The sequence below is a fragment of the Pan troglodytes genome, chromosome 5, assembly GCF_028858775.2.
Source record: "Pan troglodytes isolate AG18354 chromosome 5, NHGRI_mPanTro3-v2.0_pri, whole genome shotgun sequence".
Classification (NCBI taxonomy): Eukaryota; Metazoa; Chordata; class Mammalia; order Primates; family Hominidae; genus Pan; species Pan troglodytes.
The window spans coordinates 96,461,791-96,476,793 of record NC_072403.2 but is presented as its reverse complement, the minus strand read 5'-3'; the positions used below and the strand labels follow the sequence as shown (position 1 = coordinate 96,476,793).

Sequence of the window (15,003 nt, the reverse complement as noted above, 5' to 3'; positions counted from 1 at the left end):
ATAAATCTATTCTCTCACAGTTCTGGGGAAATCTGAAATCAATGTGTCAGAAGAGTTGGTTTTTCTGGATGCTCTGAAAGAGAAATTATCTTGTATTTCTTCTTTAGCTTTTGGTGTTGTAGCAATTGTTAGAGCTCCTTGTTGTACATGCATTGTTCTAGTCTTGCTCCCTTCTCTAGACTAGCCTTTTCTCTGCCTCTCTGTATCCTTTTTTTTTTTTTTTGTCTCTTATAAGGAGACTCTCATTGGACTTAGGGCTTACGTTAATCCAGTATTATCTCATCTTGATCCCTAACTAATTACATTGGCAATAACCCTTTTTCCAAGTACAATCATGTTCTGAGGTTCCAGGTGGACATTAATTTGGGGCAGAAACTATTAAATCTACTAAAAGGAGGAAGAGGCTTTGAGAACCACATGTGTACTTGATGCCTATGATGATATCCAGGCAGTGGGCAACTTAAAAATAGAAAAACTGATTATCCCATTTGGTTGAAATGAGCAAATTGACTGAACTAATGTTTTTATGTTATGAAGACAAAAAAATAAAAAGAGAATGATTGGAGATATGTATTCATTTAGCAGAGTGATTTTTATTAGTAGAGCTGGTACAATCCCAAACAAAGAGGGACTTAATTCACAACATGCCAAGTTTCAGTGAGGCTCCCAACATTCCACTGGAAAGTCACTAGATAGTCACAGAGCATGGAGATGGGCCAAAATGAAACAGAGGAAGTGTAATAACTGAGCATATGGAAGCAATGTAGTGATTCTATTAAGAACTGACAGATAAGTGCCATGGGGATTGCAAATCCATCACCTAGTTTTCAGTGATATATAAAGATCAGAGACCTAAAACACTGTTCATTTATATGTGATGTTTTTGCCCTCATCTAAATTTTCTGAAGACCTTGGCTAATGGTACAGAATGTCAATGAGAATTGAATGTGTGATCTCAGAAAATTCAGTGAATTTAGGGACTGAAGAAGAGGAAAACTGATGCTCAAGATACTAATTGATTAAAAGTAGGGTATCAAGCAGTTGAAAATGTTCTGAACAGATCTTACCAGAAGGATCCATTATAAATTGGGGTCCAGACAATACACAAAGTTGTATTGTCATTCTCACCTGTAAAGAATAAGAAAAACAGAAAGTAAATATTCTTACAGAGAATAGCGGAGCATTAAGATTCATTTGCATTTTAAGTCCATTTTATTTTGCCAAGGTATTAATATTTAGAGGTCTGTTATACTAATGTTATTAATATTTTTCATTTCCATACACAGTTAACTAAAGAGCTTTTTCTTTAAAAGCTGTAATGTCTGTAAAAAATACTTTTAAATAAAGTTCATTTTGTTAAAAAAAAAAGCTTAACTTGCCAATGGAAGAAAAAAATGAACTCAATAGATATGTGTCTTATGAGAGGTAGCTGGTGGAGGGAGAGAAGTGCTGGTAGTTATAACAGAAGTGCTAAGAATCATGGTCTAATGGGGGGACTGACTTTCATTGGCCTCTGTACTTCCTCATCATGGAGCTAGCTAAGCTCAAGGTTGACCTGAGCTTTTCTAGAAAGGTGGCATTGCAATAAAATGCAAACCATTCAAGCATGGGATGATGGTGAGAGGTGGAGCACAGGCATCAAAATAATCCATTTCCTCTTTAGCTTTACTTCAAATTGATGTTACACAACTAGAGTTCAGTGAAAACAACATGACAGATTAGAAAGAGCTCACAAGAAACAACATGTTCTTAATTTTATTTATAAATGTGACCCGTGACGTGTTTGTGTTCTATCTAGCTAGAAAAGATACAAGAACTCCTTCCTTATCCCCAAATGAAAAGTTATTAGAGTACCCCATCCTTCAACAGCTGCTCCTTCAGTGACCGCTTCTTATGCCCCTGCTGTGACTTGTTCATCAGCAGCATGAGCATCACACAAATCTAAGGGATGCTTCAAGATTACTCAGGGCAAAAGCTTTTATCCCCCTGCAAAGAAATACAGGTTTGCAATCTTGATATTTCCAGAAATGAATTCACTCTTTTCTTACATCCACTAAACACAACCAAGGCATTGTGGTATTTTTCTTAAAAGTATAAAAGTATATTTATTTTTTATTTTTTTATTATACTTTAAGTTCTAGGGTACACGTGCATAAGGTGCAGGTTTGTTACATATGTATACATGTGCTGTGTTGGTGTGCTGCACCCATTAACTGGTCATTTACATTAGGTATATCTCCTAATGCTATCCCTCCCCCCTCCCCCCACCCCACAACAGGCCCTAGTGTGTGATATTCCCTTTCCTGTGTCCAAGTGTTCTCATTGTTCAGTTCCCACCTATGAGTGAGAATATGCGGCATTTGGTTTTTTGTCCTTGCGATAGTTTGCTGAGAATGATGGTTTCCAGCTTCATCCACGTCCCTACAAAAGACATGATAATTTTTTATGGCTGCATAGTATTCCATGGTGTATACGTGCCACATTTTCTTAATCCAGTCTATCATTGTTGGACATTTGGGTTGGTTCCAAGTCTTTGCTATTGTGAATAGTGCCGCAATAAACATACGTGTGCATGTGTCTTTATAGCAGCATGATTTATAATCCTTTGGATATATACCCAGTAATGGGATGGTTGGATCAAATGGTAATTCTAGTTCTAGATCCCTGAGGAATCGCCACACTGTCTTCCACAATGGTTGAACTAGTTTACAATTATTTATGTTTAATAATTTATATTAAATTGTCACACCCAAGTCTGGCCCAAAAGCCAGAAAAGTAGTCTTCTGATCCTTAGAATCTGCCATAGCATTAAAACATATTAAAGTTGCAGTTGATGCCTCAGAACGTTTGCAAGAATAACAGACTGAAAAACTGTGAACTCAAAGCAAATTTAGTGCCTGGCTCAAGATAGGGAATAAATCAAGAGCAAAGCAGATTTGCATGTTCTGTTAACCCAGAGATTTAGTTGCAGTTACCTGCAGATGGAAAGGTTGTTTCCTACTACTTTCTATACTCTTGAGATGATCACTCATTGATCTAAAAGCATCCAGACTTCCCAGAATATTCAGCATCTCCAGTGTATAAAAGCAAACTGACTACATTTGGTTATGTATTCACTCACTCCATAATAAAAAGTGGACCTCTCATATCTGTTAGAGACTATGTTAGTTTCTTTGGTTGCAGCAAAGAGTAAATGAGAAATAACACCTAGCCTTACAGAGCTTATTCTTTTATCTAATCATTCAATACATATTCACCAAGTACCCACCAAGCACCATTCTGGGTGCTTGGGATCTGACAGTGAACAAAACAAAAATCCCTGCCATCTTGGAGCTTACATTTCACTGGAGGACAATAAATAATGGACATATCATAAATATGTCAATTTTACAGTATATTCAAATGAGCTAAGTGCTATGAAGAAAGAAAAGCAGATCAGAGTAAGGGGGATCTCGCAGAGTTAATGCCCAGTAAGGGAGTACAGCAGTATGAGTTGCAATTTCAAGTCAGAGTAGACTTCATTGTATATGGAGATTTGGACAAACACTTGGAAAAAGTGAGAAAGTTTATCTTGTAGCTTTTGGGAGCATGAGGATTCCAGGCAGAGAAAATAGGCAACACAAAGAACTAAAGGCAGAAGCATACTTGGTGTATAGGATGAAGGGCAGAGTTCCACTAACTAACTTGTATATAAATAGGAAGAGAAATGAGTACTTTACCTGGATGCGTTGGCCTTTTCTCCTGAACTATTTTAGATATATGTAAAATTCACTTATTTTAGAATAAAATTCACTTATTTCACATTTTATTGGAGAATATGGAATTAATACAGTATGCTACTACAATCGAAAATTTCTATTTCTAGAGTTTTAACATATCCGTTTTTCAATGCAGTTAGAAAAAAATTAAAATGCTTGGCTATTAATAGTAACATACTGTACTTTCTAGTATTCTCTTTAGTAATTTTCATTATTAGCCATACAGGTAAATATCTAATATCCTTTCTTTACATGGCAATGTTCAAGGCATTTGGATTCAGCTATGAAAGCAATTCTTCACCCTTAATGTTAACCTAGACAGGAATTGACATCAAAACAGAGTACTCATCAAGGCTTTATTAATTAACAGATGTGGCTGTAGTGAGGCATTTTTGTCACCCACCAGACAATGTATATTTTATACGCATGGTGATTTAACATAAAGCTGATTCATGTTAGAACCCAGTTCCTCTTTCAGCCACATGTAAAGTTATAGCAGTATGTCTGATTCTTCAGTGAAAAGAATATTTTAAGGAAAGAAAATGGATTTGCTAACACATCCATGTTTTCCATGTTGGACATGTTTCACTGCTGTTTATAAAATACTCGGTCCTAAGGATGACAATTAAATCTTGAAATTATGGCAAAACAAGCAAACGACTATCAAGGAAAAATAAAGATTTACACTTATTTCAAAGTAAAATTTCCCCACTTTTACCATCAGGAAAACCTACACTTTGGGCCTCTTTTGCACTAAGAAATTTCACAAGAATATGATTTCAGTATCCTGGAAACAAATAGTCCTTAGGATTCTACTGTTTTCCTTTAGAATGAAAGCACTGAGAACTGAGAACTTTGCTTTAATATCGCATTGTGGCTCAGCAGATGTCTAAACCTTAAGGGAAAAATGAATTCCAAGTGTCTGTCATCCACTTTTTCACTACAGGATGGAAGGTAGAAGGGACCTGTCTTTAAAGCAAGAGCTGATGGCTCCCTGCACACACCTGTGTGGAAGGCAGCTCTCGCAGGGTGGTGGCACACTCCCAACATCTGCTCCTTTCATTGAATTTAGCTGTAAATTGAAATTCCATTGCAATGTTTTTAGAACCAGTTGAAGTAAGGAGACTGTCAGAAATCCTCTTTAAACTCACCCTTATCCAAACAGGAAACTGACCCTTGGCCCCTGGACGTAACAGTACACCAGTGGAAATTTCATTATCCCCGTTTCAGCTGAACTAAGTGAAAATTAATTGTGTAATTATCTGGATGAGCGCATGTGTAAAATTTTACAATGTGCCAGTTAGATTAAGTAATGTGTTAGTGGCATGGTTTAGTGCAGAGTCAAAGCTGTCCTATAAAAATGGAATAAAAAAATCTAACAAGGTTGGAAGAAAAAAAAAACATATGTCAGAACAAATGCTTAACATGAGAAGGTAAAGTTAGGCTTAATTCTATAACCTGATGAAAATCTTACCCTCCTAAACCATAGGTAAATCTGGCAGGGTTGGAAAGGGTGTGTGTGCATGTGAGCTCACTGGGACATTTGTGTAAAGGACTTCTCCATTTACTGTAATTTTAAAATGAAACTATTATTAAAATATTTAATGTGCTAACTATTGTATTTTGTATTTTTTGTATGTAATTTTACTTTACTAACTACATTAGAAAGTGTAGGCTATATTCAGTAGATGGGATTATTTGTCTCAGGTATACTTTGTTCACCTGTTCAGTGAAAGGCTCTGACTTTTATTCTGGATTTAATTCTTCAAATGATAAAATAAATGCTGCATCCTGACTTAAGATTATTTCATTAAAATATTTAGACGAGTATGAACTGATTTTAACAACAAATGCATGGGGATTTTCCTTCTGAAGTCTTACTCACTTTGATAAAGATTCTAAAGGACATTTTTCCCCTGAGATTTTGGCCTCACCCAGCCCCCACAAATATTGCATTATGGAGACTATTTCCATTTGAAAGTCTCTGGAATGTTTAGATAGCAGAATTTCTGGATGGAAAGTATGATTTGGGGAGATGTTTTTTGAAAGCAAGGATCATCTTTAAACAACATATGAGTAGTGTGTTGAGATCTTAGCAATTCTGAATGTCAGATTTCACAATGTCAGTGCTGTCTTGGCAAATTGAGGTACTAATTTACGTATCTTGCCAATAAAACGGGTCTCTTGTTTTTCTCATTTCTTATACTATATATTGTCTCTTTAAAGTTATGTTAATGGTAAAAGTCTGTTGAGATTTTTCTTCCATCATCCTCCTCAAAAATGAAACCTCCACTAGACAAAAATAGTAACATTCTCAAAGAAAATGTACTCAAAAAAGTGTTTTAACTTTTTTTTTAACTTGGCTTACTATAATGCTCTTAGACGTTTGTATTGGGTTACTAGTGCTTTAAGAGATTGTTAGTACTTTAAGAAGCTATAAAGAATATGTCTATATTTAGTGGAAAATATTGTAGTGTATATAAGCATGATTAAAAGGAAGAAAGCACCAATGTGATTTATAGAACAGCAGGGCAGTCAAACGACATTAAAAATAATCGAGACCATTCAGAGGGAAAGGCAAAACTTCAGGTCAAAGAACATTAGCCTCAACATGAAAATGAGACTGTGGTATTAAACCTACATTTTACCATAGATTAATTATCGGGAAGGTGTTGGAACAGTCCTTTTCATTTTAAATAAGACACAATGCCCTCTTCACCAGTTTGAAAGTGTCAGGAGTTGGGGGAGGGGCAGTTGTTTGTCAAACCTTAGAGAACAAAATGGATACCAGGAGGTGGCCTTGCAGACTCCATGTGCAGCCCCTAGATTCTAGAGCTGTGCTTGCATTTGAGAATGTATCACATCAGGCATGACTTGCCCCTTCTTGGAAGCAACTGTGTTGGCCACCTTTTCGAAAGCCAGGCCTGGGAGTTTCTCTGTGCCTTTCAGGAAATGGTAAAAATCAGGAGAATCTAGTCAGACATTTTTTTTTTTAATAAAGCATTTTATGGTTGTTACTGTCCCAACTTTATATGAATAAAATTTAAAAAATTTAATCCAGATTTAAATGTATAACTATACTTTATACAAAGACTTTTTAATAGTTATTGTTTTTACATATTTCTCCTTTTTGAATAATGTAAATTTGGAATATAATTTCTAACACCAAGACACTTAATATTTTAAAATCATATTTTATTTTAATTGACTCCAATTAAGACCATTGTTTTACCGTAGAATATTAGGACTAAAAGAGGCCTTAAAATCCTCCATGTTCATTCTACAGGTAAGAAAACCAAACTCTACAAAGAATAACTTCTCTTCCAGGTCAGCGCTGTCTTAACTAATCTAGGTTTTCTAGTCATCTGGTGCTTCCCCAGGCCTCAATAGGATGAGAAACAAATGTGTGATTATGTAAGAAGTCAGATGCTAGGTGTAATATACAGGAGGAAGAGGCACAGGATTTAAAGCCAGGATGACCTGGATTTGAATCCTGGATCTGTGCCTTGCTCTGTGTGTGACTTTGGGTATGTAACTTAATTTCTCGAAATTTCAGAATCCCAGATTCTGTGTTGTGTCTACCTCACAAGTTAGTTGTGAGCATCAAGTTACACAATCTGTATGGAGCTGCCTAGCACATAATGAAAAACTAATAAAATTCAAATATTTGAGGAGCAAACTTTCAAAGTCAAGAAAGTGGTTTATTAAATTTATGGTAAAAAGCATATAGAAAAGCTTTGAGAGCAATCCGGAGGAAATCAGGTTAGCATAAATTTCCTTTTTAATAATATTTATTATGCATATTCCATATAGAACATGTTTATTCAGTATGCAAGTAAATCTTTCATTTGAGCATTTGGAGAATAGCTGAAGAGGAAAAGAAATACTGAATAACCTAGGAGAAAAATGGGTGTGAATTTACATATATATTTATAATTAGATATTTATATATAAACATTTAGTGAACTTATATATAATTAACATACATATGAAACATGTACATATATGTTAATTTTATTGTGATTTATTATTTACACCCCATTTGCTTCCCAAATGAATTCAAAGTGGCAAGTTATATTTTTTCTTTCCCATTTTGGGAATGTTTATAACATTTCGAATTTCATAACTGGTAGAGAGCTTTGGATTCTGATTTTGCCAACTGCTGATGTATTTTGGAAGACCATTTAATAGATAAATTTCTCAAGCCAGATAATTCTTGCAGAATTACAGGAAAACTTGGGAAACAAAGCTAAGCACCTGGTGCCAGGATATGAAAATACAAAGAACTAAGTCCATGTGTGTGAGAATCTGAACACTAGAGCTCTCTGTGAAAGAGGGAGAGAGAGATTCCTTTCCCTCACTTCAGTAATAAGAGTAAGGTTACAGGTTTCTTTCTTCTTTCTCATTGCTTCTAGAATTGATGAAATATTTTATTACAAATCTGAGCCAGAATTATTTAAGATGAGAGCTTAAGAAATGGAATAATAGAGTTTTTGAAACTGGTTTAAGGTTTAAAGTCAGCATTTAGTTTCTTCAAATACACAAATTCATTCATTTGCCATATAGTTCGTGAGTGCCAGAAGTACAGCAGAAATAAAATCCAACCCTTAATTTTATGTAAATTCCATTCTAGTGGTTAGAGACAGAGAAATAAATAAGCAAATACTATGTTAAGTGTTGCATGCTATGAGGAAAAATTAAGAAGAGGAAATGTTACGGAGGCAGGGAGAGTGCAATGTTATGAAGGGTGATCAGAGAAGCACTTGTTTATAAGCTATCCAATGGATAAATTCAACCTTATTCTTACAGCTCACACCTCACAAACTTCTCGTATATACTGTTTAAGGGTGTACTAGAAAGTATATTTACTTTGTTAGTTTTTAGTTGTGATTATAGTTTCTAAGTAGGGAATACTTGGGTTCTTCATTTCCATTAAGTTGAGGGAACATGAAGTCAATAAGTCTATAATGTGTGAAAGATACTACCTGTATTTTAGCCAAAAGTAGAATCCCATGAAATGATCCAAAACAGGAAGAAGTAGAAGGGGAGATATTCCATTGAAAAAAAAATGAAACTGGGGGATGTAAAATAATACAGTCACCAAAGCTAAAAATAAACGAGAATATCTGATCTTAAAAAACTTATTTTCTTGGAGAACAGAAATCTAAGACAGCAAAGGGAGTTCTTTTCCTTGCTGTCCCACTTTTATCCCAAAGATCTGAGGGAGCCAAATGAAAATTTCCTGGCATCCTGGGGCAATAAAATAATCTTGGTCTTCTTGTGAAACCACATTAGTATGGAGAGGGAACAGAGGCCTTTTGAGTGTTCCTAAGTGCTGTGTAAGCTGCATTTTTCTCCAGGAACTCAAAGCTTTGTTTATTTGCAAAGAATTGTGCTACCAAGGCATGGAGGCCTCAGTGGCCCAGGTGACATACTCAGATCTGAACACTTACCAATTAAGAAGCTCTCAATTAAATGCTTGTTCAAGAGCCCAGGGAGACACATCAAAGGTTACTATTGGTTTCTTTAGATATGTTGGTGAAAAAGAAACTGGCATTTCCTTGGGGAAGGTGGACCCAAAAGAAATTGTCCTCAGCAAGCTATAGCTTAACGAAGCCCTGGATGATTTGAGCCAGCTCTTCCTTTCACCTTTGCTAGCTTCTAGCACTTTAATGGCAGAAAACCTGATAAAAAGTACTTGAGTTACTCACTTTCCCATTCAAAAAGACTTTAAAATTTAAGTGACTGCAATTGTGAGTGTGTGTGTGTGTGTGTGTGTGTGTGTGAGAGAGAGAGAGAGAGATAGAGAGAGGGAGAGATGGGACTGATTGGCCAACAGTAGAATATTTGTGGAAGAAGAGTTCATTTTATTTTATAACTGCCCCATAGCAAAACACTATTTCTATTCCTAATGATATAACATGAAGTCGCCAGCTGCAGGAAGTGTATGGATTACTTACCTCCTCAGAAGCATAGATGTAAATACACACGTAATCACTGATGCTACTTAGAGTTTGGTCTCTTTATTTGGGGCCTGAGTTACCCACCTCCATTTTTTCCAAGCCACAATGTTGGAATTCAAGCTTTAACTAATGTTTTGCTGGTCGATTTAGTGCTTAGTAAAAAGCTATATTGACAGCACACAGAGAGAAGTTCTGTATATAAGAAAAATAAATTTGTGTTCTCTCCTGCAGTTCCACTGCTCAAAATTACTCCTGAAGGGATGAGGACACCAGGATATGCCACTGGACCACTGAAGGTAAGGGCTCTAGGGAGGGAAGATTAGATGCAGCCCCAAGTCAACTCGCTTGCTTATTGTTAAACACAACTGAAATGCCAGCTTCTCCCACCTGTCACTTCTTTCCCTGGTCACCCTGCTTATAACTTGTCTGTAACATGCCACCTATGGTAGCTTTGCCTTTTTTCAGGATACCTGAAGGTAGTTCAAGGCACTGCACATTCCAGGAAGGGAATGGCCAGCATCTTTCCTAGATTTTGGCCACAGTTGTGATTTTAAACATTTGCCCTGTGTCATACCGTGTCCCAGACTTGGTTTAGAAAACCTAGTCACCATAGTGTTGTGTTGCTAACCTGAGTCTCCCCACTGACTCCAGTTGTACTTCAAACTCTCCTGACTTTGCTCATGGTTCTGACTTCTCCCCACAGCCAGCAGGTGCCTCCTAGAGTGATTCTAGTCCCTTCATTTTCATTCCCCCTGAGTTTCTGCTTCTTCATTTTCAAGAGCTGGCTTTCTCATTTCCTGGTTAACCTACTAAGAACGCTTCTCCAACTCTATCTACATCATTTATTTCAAGATTGCATCTTCTTTATCTGCTAGTTTCTCTTATTGAAATCCTTCCAATAACAAAATTCAGGTTTGTAAATAATCACTGTAAGATCACTAATTTTTCTAGAAAGAAAAATAACATTTTAAGCAGGAGGTGAGAAGCAGGCTTTCTTAATGATTATGGTGTCTACCCATTCCCAAACATTCCCAAAAGATACTAAGGAATCTTGGAGAACTCTCTGTTCCATCCTTGGCCTACTCCCCTTACTCTCCTCCTGTTCCCTGCGGGATTCTATCCACTCTCATGTTTTTAATCAGACTTATTTATATGCTGAAATTAACAAAATATCTACTTCTCTAGTCAAGACCTTTCCCTGGAACTCTGGACGAACATATCCAACCAAATGCTACTGGATATTGTCATGTGGATTCTCAATATTAACATGTCTAAAACTGAATTCAACTTCTTCCCCTTTCAAAGAATCTTTCCTATAATAAAAGTGATAAACACTTCTATAGTACTTTCTATGCATCAGGCATGATTCAACGCACTTTCCACATATTTACTCATTTGATCCTCGCAGCAATCTTAAGAAGTACATATTATTATTATCACCATCCTATGAAGAAACAATGGCACAGAGAGGTTAAGTAACCTTCCCAAAGACAGACAGTTAGCAGTGGCAAAGCTGAGATTTGAACTCAAGCTATCTGGCTCCAGAAGCCATGCTTTTAACCATTGTGCTGTTTCACTCTCACACCAGTTAACCTGTCACCAGGACTGGACATCTAGAAATCAGCTGTCACCTTCCTCTCACCTCTTCATCTAAGCAAGCTTGTATTTCTGTATTCCATCCCTCTCCTCTCAGATAATAGTGCTCCATTTTTGCAAACCATTCTTTGCAAAATGGAAAGTCATTCTTAAATGACTCCCCAACACAGAGAGGACTGTGTCTGACCCTGCCCTGCTCCTTAGCTTTACCCCTTCCCTCCTCTAGCTGGAACAAGAGGCTCTAGTAACACTCAATCACTTCCCATTCCTTTAAACACAATGCCGTGCTTCTCCTATGGATTTTCTCATGCTGTCCTCCTGCCAGAAATGCTCTTCCCTTTTCCAAGCACCCTCCTCCTAATTCCCGTTCATTCCAAAGCTTCAGTTCAGTGTGTTTTTGCCAGTTAAGTCCCCCCTAATATCTCTACCACCACCGCTTGCCCTCCAAGTGGGCTGGTTAGCTCCACCCTTCTCATGTGCTTTATAGTACATCTTTCAACCTTTGTTTTTCTTTTGTTTTCCCCTTTTTTTTTTTTTTTTTTTTTGAGATAAGGTCTTGCTCTGTTGCCCAGGCTGGAGTGCAGTGGTGCAATTTTGGCACATGGCAGCTGCGAACTCCTTGATTCCGTCATCTGGAATCAATGATTTCTATTTCATTATTCATTCTGTTCATTTGTCTGCACCTCTCACCAGAACTATTTGTTCTCTGAGGTCTGTGACTGCACTCGATGAATCTGAAATTCTGTAGCGTCTAGTTTGGTAACTGGAGAACAATATAAAATGGATAAATTTTTCATGGGTGTATAGACATAAGGAGTGACTGAAAATAGAGTGCCATATGGTGTTTATGCACTAAATGTGCATATGTATAAGGAAGAGAAGGGTCAAGATATGCATAGGTCATTTAGCGTGTATTTATGAAACTTCTGATTTGCACCCAGCCTTGGTCATTTGCAGTGATGGACAATGTGACAAACAATTGAAATGAAAATAGGATCATTCCAAATAAAAGCCAAAATATCATTTCATAAGTGGGTTTGCTGAGCCCGAGTCACTCTCCAGCTGTGTCAGTCATCCCCTTGGCCAGTGTCATGAATTCTCTTGAGTCTGTAGAGTTACAGGTCATACCAGAAAAGAAGGGCCTCTGCCATTTGCTCCTGGAGGGTTTCCCTCTCAAGGCAGGTGAGAAGCCCCAAGGCCTGGCTACCCTGACATTGTTCTTACAGAGCCTCTTGTTGGCAGGTATGCTGAACTGGACTTCTCTCCAGATGAAGCTCAGAAGTAAAAGTGGCTTAGAGACAAAAAAAAAAAATGAAGGTCAAAGTCAACTTAGACTTTTCACCATGCTAATGACGTATCCCAGATTACAGGATAGGAGCTTAGCTCACCAGAGTGCTGCTTTGAGGTATGACCAAAAGTATAACATTCCTCAGAGTTGTTCGCACATAATTATTAGTCATCCATTTAAACATTTTTCGAGAATCCATAAATGCCAGTCATTGTGCCACATTCTGGAAGTGAAAAGAAAAATAAGAAATACATTTTGCCTTCAAGAAGCTTAGAGATTGGTGAGTGAGACAGACAAGAAAAGGCATCCAAAAGAATAGCTCATGGAATAAAATAATTTTTTAAAGAAAAAAAGAAAAGGCACAGTTACTCGAAATCATATGGGGGATGGGTTACTGGGAAGCAAAAGATTTTGTGACAGCATGCGAGGAGGGTCCCTAATACAGGGTAGTGGAGTGGGAGGGAGAAATAAGGACCTCCCACCTCCCCTATATGTCTTGCCCTCTCAAAACAAGATTGAGAATGACTAGGCTGAGGACTTGCAATTTATCTTCCCTCAATTGGTAAGCCATTGAGCCAGCATAGGTGTGAAGCTGGGCTGTGAATGATGGGGCATGAATTCTCCCTGGTATTAGAAAGTTCCAGGAGAGCACTACAAATGTCCATCATTTGTGAATACCATGGAAAATTGCAAGGGGTTAAGTCACTTCATCAGTAGCCCCAGAACATCTACCTGCTAGGTGAGAGGAAGCCCTAGCAGCCAGACATGTAGAATGGGCCCTCCCTTGCTTACTGAAGACCGAAAAACTGAGAAACAGCCTCAGCCAGATCTCTCACCCCAGAAGACAGAGTAGGTGAGGCCCCATTTCCAGTCCCTAAAGAACAATAGATATCCCCTACAAAAAAATCCAGCAGCTCAAAGTCCAATCCAGAGAGACTAAGAGAGTGGAAAGGCTAAAGTCTGAGGTAGGACCTCAAAGTATAGGCTTAAAGTGAAAATAGAAACAGGCATGGCCAAGGCAAGTTCCTAGGTCAATCACTATAAAGACTAAGGATATTGTGCCACCTACCATATGCCAAGAAAGATGGTACAAAGTGAGTCTTTAGTTTGCCCAAACCCCACCCCAAAACATAAAGTATAGGTAAAAATAGAATTGCCAACATAATTTGAAGCCCTTTAGCTACCATCCCCCTTCCAAGGAAAGTGTAAACCCAAAGTCCCTTCTATATATAGGGTAACCATGTGTCCTTTGTCATGGGGCAGCATTGGTTTACAATTGTCTCCTAGAAAAATTATTAATATCATCCTCTTTCATTCTCAAAAGAGTTCTGATATGGGCTATAAATTATCACCATATATGAAAATTCTGGAGCCCCACTTGTGGCAGGAACTGGGCTCAACACATTTCTTTCTTCCATTATGATATTTAGTCTCATTATTATCATCTCTATATTTACAGATGAGAACTTGAAGCTTAGGCAGTTTAAAGAGCTTTCCCAAAATCATAGAGTCATTGAATGGAAATAATGGGAATTGACCTCAAGCCTATCTGAGGCTAAAATTTGAGCTACAATTATCTATATTTCTTCAGTGAAACACCACTCCCTTGTCAAGAGCACGAAAAGTTGCATCCAGCATTAAACTAATGAAGAAGTTTCATGAGGAATTGTCAGACAAAAATCACTGTTTACTTAATTGTATTTCAAGTAAATACGTTTTAATGTATTTGAGTTTGGTCTCAAGGACAACTGGTTTCACAATAAAAAGAAGCTAGCCTGAGGAATTGTGTTTCAGGAAGAGGTAGCATGGGTGAGAAAGAATATGGCCTGATAAAGAACTTATGGATGTTTAGTGAAATGAAAATAGAAGGTTTGGGTTTGGAGAATAAGCAGAGAGTAACCATTGACAGACTTGACTAAAGACTTGGACTTCACCCTTCTTGAACTAGGGATCCCTTGAAGGCTCCTACCCAAGGAGAAATATAAGATAAGCATCCCAGAGACTGGTGGGGATGGGATTATAGGGGATTAAACTGAAGGCACTAAACTGTTCATGAAGGCCAAAACTAAAGCAGTAACAGTGAGGATGGAGAAGAATGGTGTCGTTTGACAGTTTCTCAATAGACACACAACAATGGGCATATCCCAGTAACAAAATGGGTGAGGGAGGAGTGACATAGATGGAGAGAACAAGAATGATGCTCAGTCCCATTAGTGCTTCCCAAACTTCCCACTGCAGACAACTACATCAGATTTTCCAGGCAAGAGGCCTGGTAGTCCGATTATATAACAAGGGCTGGGGGTGGTACTTATCATCTGGGAAGTTGGGAAAACACTGGACAAAATGGATAAGATTCCCTTAATACAGCCAAGGATAGAAGAGAAGGAAGAGCTTTCAT

The 15,003-nt window shown here is 37.6% G+C and overlaps 1 long non-coding RNA gene across 1 annotated transcript in view; it reads left to right on the top strand.

The window, feature by feature from the left end:
• Positions 1–4,623: 4,623 nt before the first annotated feature.
• LOC107975319 (uncharacterized) overlaps positions 4,624–15,003 on the top strand; it is a 28,726-nt gene continuing 18,346 nt past the window's right edge. The window contains exons 1-2 of the long non-coding RNA XR_001718750.3: positions 4,624–4,712; positions 9,953–10,017. This is a non-coding gene — a long non-coding RNA (uncharacterized LOC107975319). The remainder of the gene's footprint in view (positions 4,713–9,952; positions 10,018–15,003) is intronic.